The following is a 14,449-nucleotide window of genomic DNA, read 5'->3' on the forward strand; positions in this document are numbered from 1 at the left end:
GGCGTGCAACACACACACACAGAGAATGCTATAATTTAGATGGGACGCAGGGATGAAAATAAACAAGACGACAGATGAGCACAAGGTGTCACCATGGATACTGGTAAACACATGACTAATGTAAACATGAGCAGGTGCATCTACATAGGCAAACACACACACACACACACACACACATACACAGAAAAATACCCATGTAACAGGAGAGAGCCTGGGTTATCAGAGGTCACTGGTCAACAAGTGCAACATCAACACTGACAATTGCTGTAATCTAAACACACACACTTAAGATATTACAGGTCTCCAAGAATCTTGAATTTTCACTTTACAGTGTACATAGTTGTGTCATTGATATTTAAGAAACCAAATACACATGATCTGATAACACGCACGCACAAGTTACGCAACCGTCGCACAGACAGAGCGGCTCCATAGCAACACACACTCCTAAAGACTAAAGAGCCATTATGTTGAACAGAAGAGGCACACAAAGAGACATACAATAGCTCTTCTATATTAATTAATTGATTTCTTAAATCACTAGAAAATGAAACTGCAACTGTTCTGATGATCAGATAAATTGTTTCAGTCTTTTTTCGACCAAAAATGCCCAAATCAAGAAAACAACCAGACGAATCGATAATGAAAATCATCAGTTGAAGTAAAAGCAACTTCACGTGGTGTTTTTACTTCAAGGTTTGATGGGAATTTGTATTAAAAATACATGTTACAACTTTATCAGCCCTCATGAAGACGTACAGAAGAAGTACAAGAGCAAAAAGGTTCATGTAGTCCCAGAGAAAGATGCGCACTCTTTTCAGAAAGATCTAGCACTAAAATCCAAACCCAAACAGGCTTGTGATCATCGATAAAAGCCTCGACTCTGGGAGGAAGACTTATGATTGAGCACGTATTGAGAAAGACGTTAAATCATTAAAAGTTTATATATTCCCTGCAGGATGAGGCCCCGAAGTGAGTTCACAACTCCAGCTTGTTAGTCTTTCCATTAAAGGAAAAATAGTCGAGAGGCAAAATAGGCAAGCGTATGTGCAGTCATTTACCTTATTTCAGCTGACAGCCCACACACAGCCTTGAGGTGTAACACTCATCTGCGTACATGCGCCCTCAGAACTTACAAATGCTGCTACTAAATGAGCAGTTCAACACTTGAATAACAACTTCACTTAAGAAAGAAAAGCTGATTGATCACACAACTTTCTTCCAGACTTCACCTTCTGTTAATGCAGAAAACGGTTAATACATTTAACATGATCACTATAAAGCAACAAATGAAGATCCACAGGCCTAGTTTTAATCTCAGCATTAAAGCAAAATGAACAATGTTGTAATGTTCAAAGGTTTCTAACGAGCTTAACCAACATTGTGTTGCTGTTGCTTGACGGCACAATGCTGTGAGCGAAACTCAACACACAAGGATTTCTTTGCCACCATGGAATCAGCTGATTTCACCACAAAATGTTAGCTTGTGTGACCAGGCCTTAAAAGGTGGGTTTCACAGGTTTTTTTAAGCCTGTCCTCAAACAACATTCAGGTGTCAATACATAGGCCTACATCCCCTTACAGTCATTTTAGAGGCGGTAGTTGGAGGTGGTCTTGTATTCTGGGTCAGGGATGTCTGTCAGAGTCTGTGAAGGTTCAGTTGTGAGACCTATCCTTCCAACTCCAGTATAAGACAGTTATATGCATGTAAAATAATACAATGTACAGCACATCAAAGCTGTAACATAGAAAAGGCCCCCTTGCTGTATCTTTTCCTTTTCCCCTTATAGTTTATGATTCTGACAACAATCAGTGAAACAGGGACTCAACATTTCTCACTTCTCTTGATGAAAGGTGAAAATCAGTAAGATAGAAAACTAGAAATTCCCGCCCAGGGACATTCGTCTTCCATTAAAGATTCAAAAGTGGTTGTAAGTCAACTAGGGAAGTACTGTAGTAGGTCAGACACACAGCGGTCCACCCACTCCTTAAAAGTTTTAAAGGATGACTAAAACATGAGACGCAACGGAGGTCAGAGTCTTAGTCGCCCTACATTTCTCAACTCATTCCTGCCCCCTCACTGCTTCAGAGGTTTAAACCCTCAGGCCATGAGGAGAGAGGGTGAAACTGTTACTACATCTCTACTTGAATCTACACTCCCTGCTGTGAGCTGTCAGTCTTCTGTGAATATGAGCAGTGGAGGTCAGTCAGTCTGCTCTGCACAGCATCCATTATTAGTGTTTGACAAGGAGTGTCGGTCAAAGAGACAGTCCTCCCACTGTTTGAGGATTCACTGGTCTGACATCCTTTTTATCCTTTTTTCCTCTTCTTTCCTTTCTCTCTGTATCAATACTCAAACAGTTGTGGTATGTCTAGTGCTGCTGCCTGTCAGTTGAGTTTAAATTCTTATTTACTTCGTAAGTTTCTCTATGTATCTGTACTTATCTCCGTCTTTGTGCATATCAAACACTTGTATTTCCCGTCTGTGGAATTATCCCAGAAGGAAGGATTATCTTGTTTTATGATCTTGAATAGTCACATTCATCTGCTTTGGTTGTGCACATACATGTTCATGTTTGTAGTCTTTTTCTGTATTTAATGTGTAAGGTCTTTTTCTCCTCTTCACTGTGCTGGTCCTAAAGCTTATATACAAGATTCTGTTTAATAATTCATGTTTGTAAATTAAAGACGTAGCTACAGCCAGAGGGAAAATCTTTTACATTATTTGCACTGGGCTTTGCATTTTCACCGCAGGGCTGATCTGTTCTTTAAAACTAAAAGTGTTTCAAGATGCTTTTTGTTCGTTTTTTGTTTTCCAACTTTGATTGGTGGATTGTACTGACAATTTTACATCATTCTTTACTTTCTTCTCCATTTTAACTGAATGTAATTTTAATATGAACTTTCATTAACCCTGAAACTAACTACTGAAGCTACCCAACTGTTGGTGGAGTTCTCTGTGCATTGACAATAAAGTTGAGCCTAATCTGATCTCATTTACAGCTATTCAGAAGTGATGGGATGTTTAGGCTAACAGGCTAACTGATGCTGTCACTTGTTTACACTGACAAAAACTAAAGTTCAAGCTGCTGTAAGCGTTAATTTCTCATTCAAATAAGTGTTAAATAGCTCTTTATTCCAATTTATTCAGTGTTTTGGCCAGTAACCCATGTCTCTCCTCCCCCTGGTCATGCAGTAAAGAGAAAAGACATTACATGCCTCCAGAAGAGACATCTTTCTTTGCTGCAATGTAAGAAATAAATATTATTCTCATTCACGTTCTACTTTCTAATAGTTGCAACCTTTGTCCATTCATTGCCATTATTGGCCATGCTGTTAGGCTGTTCAAACGCAGTTCCTCCCCTCTCACGGACAAACACAGGAAATCTCATCTGATGTTCATCTTCCATTAATGTGCATCAATGTCGAGCTCTCTACCGCTCACCCTCCCTCCCTCCCTCCCTCCCATCACTCGTCTGCTGTTTTGAGCGCTCTGTTCCTGTACTCAGCCACCCGCTGAGCTCGGTAGCAGGAACAGACTGGAGGAGTGATGTAAGGATGAAGGGAGGGATGAGAAGGAGAACGCAGAAGCATCCCTTCGAAATTAAACGTGAAATCTGGGACTGAAAATCAAGAAAATTACAGATGGAGCTAAGTGCATCAAACATTTATAATTTTCTTCATGTTCTGAACTAATATGATCATTTCAAGCGAAGAAAAGAAAATTGGATAGAGCACAGCTCAAATGAGAGACCGTTAAGAGAACATAAACATGATCAGAAATGACAATTTTGTCTTTGATTTGGGAGTTTGCACCATGAAAAAATTATTAAACGTGGCAGCCTATAATGTAAATCTTTGAAGTAGGCACATATGGGCTCTGAACCGTGGCTGGTCTCTGAAGTTCAAAGTATCGACAGTATGATGTAAATAAACATGACAGATGGAGGCAAACATGCACTGTAGCCTTCACATCAACACATCTTTGACACCAACTTACTGCAGGTTTAAGGTTTTATGAAGACAGACTGGCCTTCAGTCAGGGAAGCAAACAAACTTTACAAAGACGACAGTAAACACATTCTAGACTCGACATATTTTTTCCCCCTGAAGGTTGCTTCAAAGAATGAGCGAAGGTGAAAAAAAAAAGAGAGAGAAAAAGAAAAAAAGAAAGCGAGAGGGTTTCATCAGCTAAGGTTACGTCTGGCTGGACCAGTTTGCTGGATACCTGATCCAAGGTCAGATTAGATGAACAAAGTCTCTGAATCAACGCTGACAGCCGATGCAGACAGAAAAAGGCATGAGAATCAGACTATCAGAACATAATCTTCCTGCCACAGGTCGTTTACCTCGGTACTTGGAACCAAAATGCCCGATCAGCGTCACAAAAGTCGCCCCCAAAAAACACTGAAGAGTGAAAGTGACGATATTTGAAAATCACAGCCAGTAATCCAAGGTAAACACACCAGAAGACTTTCAGCAGGTAGCATTCAATGTTACATATACTGTAATTACATTTTAGATAAAAACTGATGAAAGACAACAGATTAAATGTGTCCTTGGCTGCAGGGTAAAGAAACCTCAAGCTTCAGCTCTTCATGTTTTTGTTGCAGATAACCTAAGATCAAGCAAAGGCTTCTGTCCAAAAAAAGCCATTTTCCTCACACAGACAGAAATTCACATCACATTAAAGGCAACACTCACAGTGACCTCAACTGACCACAATGCACTGCAACCAGAAGTCATGTTGGGCATTGATTAAAGGGAACGTCTCGCTCTTTTTCTCAGCGCTTCAACTCTCAGTAGCACTCTCTCCTTCTGTATAGAAACAGTTCACACCCCTCTCTGGGGGTTGTAAAAAGAGATTCTGGGAAATGGAGGAAAACACTGAAGTGCATAGAGGGAAAGTGAGTACATCACAGAGGAACTCCAATCACGTGTTAGATACAACTGGGGAGTTATAGCTGAAATCTTGCAGGTAATATTCAGCTACTTTCGTTCTTCTTACAGTAGATATTTTGTCTGATATTACGAAACTAGTAAAATTAAGAATGACCCATTGACAGTCCCACTGACACTGCATGTCCCATTAAGACGTAACACTGGGCCATTAAGCACTATAACAAGGCTGTGGTACCGCCATAATTTAAGTCATTACTTACACCTGTGCTCTCCTGCTGTTGGACTAACTGCATTGGAAACGCTTTAAATACGACACTAATGCCTAACAGCATTGTAAGTCTGAGGATCGACTTAACTTAATCACCATTTAGCCTCGGGCCTCTGTGATAACTTTTGTTGCTTCTCAACTTCTGACTTCCCCCAAAATACAACACAAACACCCACATAACTCGCAGTTTGTTGAACTGGCACAATCACACATTTTCAGTTCTCAGAGGAACTAAACATGCCCTTTCACTCTGGTAACCTGAATGCAAGCTTGCCCCCACACTTTCTGAACCCTGCACAGCTAAGACACTACAACACCAGTGTGTTGGAAATAGGCGGAAGTACACTTTGATTAAATGGCATGGCTCAGTGTTTTCACAGCCTGCAGGCCTGTTTTTAAGAGACTCCACGGAGGTTTACAGGTTGGCAGGAGTACTACTGCATAAACAAAAATTCGGACCGCTTATTAGAACAAGTACAGTGGAACGCCACTTGAAGTTCTACTTGTGAGGCAAACCCATCTACCCTGATTTCAAAAGGGAGCGGTGATCTGACGTCTGTTACTTTTTGTTATCGTCAGTTTTTTGTTTACTTTTGGTGTCGTGCACCTGGAACGCTCTGAGGTGGCAAGTTGGAAATTTTAGCCAGGAAATTCTGACCTCCGACACTGATTGTAATGCAGCACTGGGCTGCAGTCACGCATTTGCTAATGCAGGTGAATAAAAATGTCTTGCCCGTGCCGAATGTGGGCAGTGCAGGACGTGAGGCACACAGAACTCAGTTTGCTGGGGTTCTTTTGGTTGTGGCTGCAACTGCGCCAAAGTTGAACTCCACGCGAAGCCAACATGCAGATTTTCTTCACCGTCGGATCCGAATGCGATGTTTTCTGCCCCTTTGTGTGCATAGAATGGAAGTGACCACGGCCTTTATCAGGTTAATTTCCTCGAGTGATGTCACTTGAGTCAGTCAACAAGAAATGGTGTTAGCAGACATCTGAGGCCTGCTCCTCATCTCTGCGGGAGCAGTGGCTCGAGATTGCTGCTAATAAGCAGCATAACACACTTGAAACTGGGTCTGAACTGTTGGTGGGGAGTTGCATTGTGGGTAATTCATGTAGATTTTTATTGTAAAACTAGATACCCGATGGAAAGATGGTGGTGAATCAAACCAATGAGAACTGCTTGCCTAGTGCCTACTGGATTCCGTGTTTACTTCCTGGTTCCCTGCTGGCCCCGCCCACAATTTTCCACTCAGCCCATAGACTTTACATTGTGATGACGTCATGGATTTACTTTTAAATCGCTTTATAGAAGTTTTACATGCAAAAAACCTCCATGGATCAGAAATGCTTAACAGAGAGAGTCATAATGGACCTTGTTTGCAGTTCTTGGTGTTTTTCACTGCAATACAGCGAGCAGCCACCATGCCAGAAGCAGAGCTGGGCAGCACCCTACCGGGCCTGGTAATTTGGGTGATTTAGATCTTTTTTAAACTGTCTTTTGTGAGTGCTCTGCTGAATCAGTGAAGCACCTTTTCAAGTCTTTTAAGTCTGAGTCATGTCTTCAGCTCTCTTGCGTGACCTGCTGTCAAGCATTTCAGTCCCATTCGAGCTAGCTCAACCAAAAACAAAGTGATCACTCACGCACACCTGCAACCTCTTTCTCCCCCTGAGCATCTACATCAGCACAGTCTCATCTCTGCCGAGTGTTGACATATGATCAACTGTGACAACTAATGACCACCTCACTTCCTGTGTCACACCTCAAATCTTTAAGGTTAAATCAGACTAACTGTGGTTGTCGCCTCAAATGCAACAGTGCTATATTGAGCCGTGAGCCACCCCCGGTCTGATCTTTAACCTCTGAACTCCTCGAATGCAACCCCATGGCTTCATCTGAGCTGAGCGTGAAAAGTTCACAACATTAATCTGGCTAAACTGAAAACAACTTCAGGGGAAGCAGCTGCAGACCAGATCATGACTCATTTAAGTGATTATGGAAATGTAAAGCACCTAAACTTGACATTTAAAGCCTGAATTTACATAACTCTTTACATAAGCCACTTCCTATTTGGTTTGCCCTCACAGCCTGGCTGACTGTTAGGTAACACCAACACAAACTGGGCGCTCATTGGTTTTCAGCGGGGCTATTTAACCCCGCAGATGTGTCAACTGTGTCTGCGTCCCGCTGCTCTCAGCTCCGCCGCGGTCACGGCTCGTTCCGAGGGGCTCGTTGTGAGGGAAAATAAATAAATAAATATGAAAAAAGAGAGAAAGCAGCGTGTTTGCTTGTTTCGTAACACGGAAGGAGGCTGCAACAGCAATGCAGAGCAGGAGGAAGCGGAGGAGCACAAGTGCAGCCCGCTCCTCTATTGTCTGGAGCCTAATTGACGCTCCGCACCAGTAAAACGCAGACAGAGAAGAGGGTGTTGAACAGACAGGAAACATGTCCACGCCGGTGTGTGTCTCTCACCTTCCGTCCCGGTTTCTCCGCGCCGACTCCCTCCAAGTGAGAAGCTTTTTTGTTAGTGAAGTGGTAATGAGGTGCGGGGCAGGCTCGGCCGCTTTCACTCATTCATCAGTTTTCTGGCTCAAAGAGGAGGGTCGCTCCTGTGGGTCCCCCTGCACGCGCTCTGCACGAAAAAGGCATTACGAAAGTTCCGGAAGTGCACGAGCATCCAAAGTGTTGGGGGGTTAGTGGAGGTCCAGAGGCTGCACACACAGCAACAACAGAAGAAGAAGAACAGCAATATTGTGATTACAATTATTATTATTATTATTATTATTATTATTATTATTATTATTATTATTATTATTATTATTATTATCATTATTATTAAATAACGTACAGGCTGTTCTGGTTTTGTTATTTCTGCCAATAATTTCCATAATGTATTTTTATAATGTAGGCCATTTTATGTTTTTTATATCTAAGGTATAAGTTTTATAAGCTCCTTTACCAGCCTGATTGTCCAGTTTCTTTGTTTTATTGAAAGAAAAACTCAAACAAAACCAAACAAATGCATAATTTTTCTGTGAATGTTGTTTAAATGCACACCTGAAAACCAAATCTGATAGGTAATAATATATATTTTATATATATGTATATATGTGTGTGTGGGTGTGTGTATGTATGTATATATATATATATATATATATATATATATATATATATATAATATGTATATTATAATAAAATAAAACATACAGTTGGACGTTCAAAGTTGAATGGAGTTATGCTGGAGAGTCCATGATGTCACCAATCTCTGCACTCAAAGGATAAGTTCACCCAAATATGAAATTTCAGTCATTACCTACTCACCCTCATCTTGATGGGAAGTCTGGCGATTTTTCGTCGGTCGCAAAACATTTCTAGAGCTTCGCAGCAAAACAGCGTTGCAGGACGGTGACTTGTTTTAAATCGGGGGGAAACAAGACTGAAAAAGAAAACAAAAAAATGACCCTAGATTGCAAATTGATTAGAAAAGCTGTTATGTACACCCTTTAAGTAGAAAGTTTCTCTGTAGCTGCTAAGCTAAAAGTGGTAGCACGAACCCCGTCTGAAGTGGGTGCACAAGCTCAACCAAGCATCAAGGTGAAAATAACATCTTTTCGGCTCAGTTTGGGATCTCAGACCTTCTGGAGACTTTTATTAAGATGGACAAGCTGTATGGAGTTTTTTTTTTTTATGTTTTGAATAAAGTCCCCATCTACTTCAGTTGTTCAAGAGAACGCTGCAATACTGTTTTGCTGTGAAGCTCCCGAAATGTTTGGTGGATGACGAGACTTTCATTGACATGGGTTTGAGTAAATAATGACTGAATTTTCATTTTTGTTTGAATTTCTTTAATAAAAACAAGTTCATTTTACTTGCCATTTTTAAGTTTGAACAACTGCACAATTAAGTAAATCCAGCAGATATATATTAAACAAATTAGATCAAAAGTTCGGACTATTGTCATATGGTCATATTAAGATCAGTTTGTCAGATTTGACTGTTTGTGTATGAATGGTTACAGTAAGGGGAGACAGATGTCAATCGAGCTCAGTCTGTACAAACACACACAGTCCCGAAGAAGAAGAGTTTTAATTTAAACTAAGAAACCATTACTTAAAAACATGACATTGTCACAGTAACTTAGTGGAATAGACCACTGATATGATATGTGCAGTCGGTCCACTCACACAGCTGTTTAAATGTTTGCTGATTGGATTAACATTCCCCGACTCTCCTGTTGGTCTTGCTGCACCTGTTAGAGCAGCAACTTTCACTTCTATTGTTCTGTAAAGTGTTGGATAACTTCATGCGGCTGCTGCTTGATGCTGCAGACGGACCTGAATGGACCTCATTCATGGGGGACAATCCGCGTGTCAAACACAGGTGTGACTAATGATAGACGGTGGCTTTATTCCATTCAAGTGCTCCGGGGTTGTGGTTTTGTGCATACAGGGTCAACAGTTAAACCTGCATTTTCTTTTTTTCTTTTTTCTTTACTTGGTTGTCTCTTTTTCACTTGTTAAAGTGCAATAGGGTGAGCCCTGAGTGAGATGAACTATGTGTGCCTTCGCTCTCTAGGCAGGGAGCAAAAGCAAATTTGACTCTGCCCTTTCCAGAACAAATGAGTGAAATTTGGTTTGACCACAGCGTAGGTGGAGGTCTATCAGGCCGAGCTCACTCATGACCAAATTGGAGTAAACCACTTCAATTATCAGACAACAAGTAGATGTTTTTTTTCCATGGGAAAATCTTCAGTGGTGATTGTTCTCCACTAAATAGTGGGCAGTGTGTTTGTTTCCAAATGATGAATCACAAGAAAACACCCCAAGAAGGAATAGAAAAAACCAGCGTGGCTTTGGCTGTGTTCACTAAACTTTTAATTAGGTTCTTAAAGCTGAAGTCGTGACTGATCCCCCTTTATGGGATACATTTTAAGATATCTCTGGGGATATAGCTTGATCTTTACTTTAGATTAAAACAAGTGAATAAATCCCTCAAACTCTAAAATCTTATTCTGACTAACTCTCAGGCCTCAAGCATTTATGTGCCACCAACCATACCCCGTTGATGCTCTTGCTGTTGCCTAAAGGTACAAACCAGTGGTGTGTTTCATCACTGTCTGTCTGTTTTCAGATGGTTGGGGACTGAAGGACATAAAAATCAGTAACAGTGTCATCTCAAAACAAACAGGCTATAATGCCACCTCAACTATGCATGTCAACAATATCATCAGCAGACCTAAGACACTGTGTTATGAATCCGATCAGTGGGTGGACATCTGCACGCCTTTCTACCCTGATGACTGAACATACAGTAACATTGTGTACCTAACCTTGTACTGCTCTGTACCCTCTCCTTCCTTCATTCATACAGTGCCCCCTATTGGTCAACGGTCCACAGTGCTTTGCATAACGCTGGATTATGCAACTTTGGCAGTGAGGCGAGGCTGACAAGAATGAGATGGACGCCGGTTTGGGATTGCAACTTAAATGCATTGTGTGATTGATTTGAGTATATATCAGAAGAATGAATGTTAATGGGAGCAGACCTAGTGACAACAATCCGTGCTGGTGAGTGATCAGTGCACAACAACGAATTACAAGACTCCCAATGTGAGAAATGCCTACTGTACCTTTTTATATAAATATTAGACTTTGTTTATAATGTATATACTGTTTATATGTATTATATCATGCATGATGACATGAGTGAGTGAACAGGCTTAGAAAGAAGCAAAAGGCTTATAAATGCCTATCCTACGTTCTTATCAATGTAAGCCACCCTCAAGAAATATGAAGAAAACAACACACTTCAAAAAATAGCTTTGGAAAAACCATTCTTTCTGGGAACTCGAAGCAAATTACACATTAAATATACATTTATATAGACTCCATTTAATAATTTAACCCCAACAATAAAAAAATACATCTCCTTTTAATCCCGGGTAAAAAAGCTTTTTGCACAAGCTTTTCACAATGATGCTGAGTAACACTTTAAATGACAGAAAAGATACAAAATATTGAGATACAAAAATAAAAACAATCAATTAAATAAATAAGTCTTTAAATACAAATATCAATATAAAAAGAGTTCATAGAGGTTACAAGAAGAATTCACCAAATGGTGTCAAAGCATTCATTTTTAATGAGTTCGGGGGAAAAGAAACTATAAGCACATTTGGGAAGTTCAGTATAGACTCGAGGGACTCGCAGTGACAGCCAGCCATTAGACTGAGTTTGATCCTGGACCAGAGGACCAGTGAAGCACAGCAGATATATACTGTGGCCACTTCCTAATAAGAAAAGCCTGTCACGTCTCACAGACAAAGTCTACCCCACTTTCTCAAGCAACGTACAATGATGAGTGCTATAGGCATCACCAGTAATAACGTAAGTGCAGAATTATAAACAGCATCCAAGGGCTTAAGGGTGGAGGCAGAAGCATGCCTATCACGATAATCTATTACAGAGAGAAAGACAGCTTCCACAATTTTTCCAACAAACAACAGGATTTTCAGCTCAGTTTCTATATAAATAACCCACACAATCTGTTGCAATTTGGAGACAATATTATGTAAATTTGTCATCAATCCAGATATCAAGGTGTTTATATTCTGTGACTCAATGTTGGTTCCTCGTACGATGAAAATAAACTTCATCTCTCGCTCTGGAGAACATTATAAACTTTTATAAACTTTAAGATCAGTTAGTGCAACATTAGTGCAGATTTTCTGCAGCTAGGTCAGCAGAGTCAGCAGTACAATACAAGATTATATCATCAGGGTATAAATGTGCATTGCAGTTTGATAAAAATGACAAAATATTATTAATATAAACAGTCAAAAGAACTGGACCTATAATAGAACCTTGTTTTTGTAGTAAGACAGATACATTTATAGCAGTTTCAAGGTCGACCAACACAATTCCACACAGTAATGCTGCATTCATGTGCTCCTCGGATGGTCCTACTTCCTGAGCCCTGAAATCGCTCTTCCGACTTCGGTTTGTTCATCCGCATCAAGTCGGAATGTGGTAGAAACATGAACGCCAAAAATATGCTCTTTTGCTTTTTATGGTTTAAAGCTTTTAAACAACACATTGACAGCTGTTTCCAGCACTTGAGTGACAAGGAAGAGGAAAGGAAACACATCATGTAAGCCATGAAATATATTTCACAAATATGTTATCATCAACCAATGTTTACTTTTGTCCGCCATTTTTACCATCATATGACATCAACTTGGCAACTCATGTATCAAAATTTTCTCTGACTTTCCGAGTACCAACTTGAGGGGGCGAACGCAATATATGGTATGCAAGAAAGATTAAGTAAGCAACAGATTATATTCAAGACCTTATAATGGATGCATCTCTTGATTTATACAGGTTTGCCTTTGACTTTGATTGTTTTTCTCTCAATATATGTAGCAGTTAAACTGAAGCTGATGCACTGAGTTTCTGTTAGTGGGATAACTGAGGAGAAACATGGTGATAATCATTATTACAGAACCAGGGACAGGGACAGAGGGAGGATTCTGTCTTGGTGATGTTGGTCCATATTGATCAGCAGTATTGGAAGTGAAAGGACAGCTGTAGTCTGTAGGTAGCACTGCACAACAGTGGAAATTTCCATAAACAACCCAAAGCAATGAAGACTTTTCTTTCCCTTTCGCTGTCCTCATTTATTTATGGCTGTCTCCATCTCCTCCATCCATCCCCTCTCCACTATTGATGCATCTCCATTTTCTCCATGTCCATGACTCTGCAAGTTGCTCTGTCCTCTACAACTTGCTATTTTGGGATCGTCCAAATAATGTGTGAGCTCCTCTTCTCTTTTCTTTTAAGTTTTTTTTTCCTTTTCTCTTTCTGAACTCCCTCCTTTTCATTTGTTGATGTTTTCTATATCTCTGAAACCAGAGGTGTTTGTACAGCAAGGCAGCCAGAAACAGAGGAGTGGAAAATAGGATAAACGTCAGCACAGATTAAAGAAAGGCGTTTGTGCATCTGTGTATGTCAGTGTGATTGAGGTCAGATATCTGTGGAGCGACAGGAGAAGATGGACGTTGCTGGCTGTTCAGGAAATTGGAACAAGCTCTGAGTCTCGGCCAGCCTCCCTTTTCTTTCATTCTGTCTCTCTCTCACATGCTTTCTTCCTGTTTCATGTCAGTTTCAGCTGATGTTTCCTGTCTAAGTGAACAAGTAGCCCAACAGGACAGCAGTGCTTTGACTTTTTTTTGTAATGCAGCCAAAATACAGCTTTATTTGTTGTAGACTGATTGTGATTAACTTCACAGTAAACCGAATCTGCAATTCAAAGGCAATTATCAACACAGATTGCCGACATTTATATTCATTTATTGAAATTATTTTAATGCTGCTCGGATTAATTCAGTGAATAACTTAGAGTAATTTAATTTAACACTCAATTTAATTAGATTTGCTTCGTAAGTAATTTAGTTTAATTTAGTATAATTCATCAACTGTAAAGGTAAATATCTCAAAATAGACACTTGCAGGTTATATGATATACAAATTTCTAGCAATGGCTGTTTCAGCATTAACACTGTATTTCACACAGGAAATGCATTTTGGATGTTATAATGACAGCACAGAAACTTCTGAAGACTGTGGTACAGTGTCAGCGGGGACTTTACATATTCTTAAAGGGTAACTCCACTAATTTTACTCATTAAAGTGTGTTTACAGGTCTTGGGGAGTACTACTGCATATGTAAAAAAAGTACTATAAAGCCTTTTGTGGCTCCAGAGGAAGCTGCATTTAATCTGATAAATTGCTCTAATAAATCAATGATCATGGTCACTCAGTGGTTGCATTATGGGTAATGTAGGCACTATGGTCTGAAAACAGAAGAATAAAAAAGGTGATATCTCTGGTTCTGCTGCACCGATTTTGATTATTTGTTCCTAAATTGTCCGTAAGTGTGATAGGAGTGCTATGCTGGACCACTGACTGCTTTACAAATCCTGGTGCCTATATTACCCACAATGCAACATTGCCACTGAGTGACATCACTGGAGACAACTGATCATATAACAGCTTTCTCTGGAGACACAAAAGGCTTTCTAATACTTTCTGACCCTGGCAGTAGTACTCCCCAGGACCTGGAAACACACTTTAAAGCAACATTATGTAGAGATTGGAATTTGGGTGATTTGGTACCCCCCACAGTTTCTGAGTGGAACACAACTGTGGTAAATGCAAATCCCAGGTGTGTAACAATTTGTCAGACATAATGTAGGTGCTAACTACAAACAAAACTCTTTA

At 40.2% G+C, this 14,449-nt stretch overlaps 1 protein-coding gene across 1 annotated transcript in view; it reads right to left on the minus strand.

Annotated features, from left to right (window-relative positions):
* The window catches only part of LOC311265815 (helicase ARIP4-like), a 75,965-nt gene extending 68,167 nt beyond the window's left edge, over positions 1–7,798 (minus strand). Inside the window, exon 1 of the mRNA XM_084367824.1 lies at positions 7,641–7,798. The gene's annotated coding sequence lies outside the window, so the exon portion shown is untranslated. The remainder of the gene's footprint in view (positions 1–7,640) is intronic.
* Between the last annotated feature and the right edge of the window lie 6,651 nt (positions 7,799–14,449).

This window comes from Pagrus pagrus (genome assembly GCF_965226575.1).
Source record: "Pagrus pagrus genome assembly, chromosome: 11".
NCBI classification, from domain to species: domain Eukaryota; kingdom Metazoa; phylum Chordata; class Actinopteri; order Spariformes; family Sparidae; genus Pagrus; species Pagrus pagrus.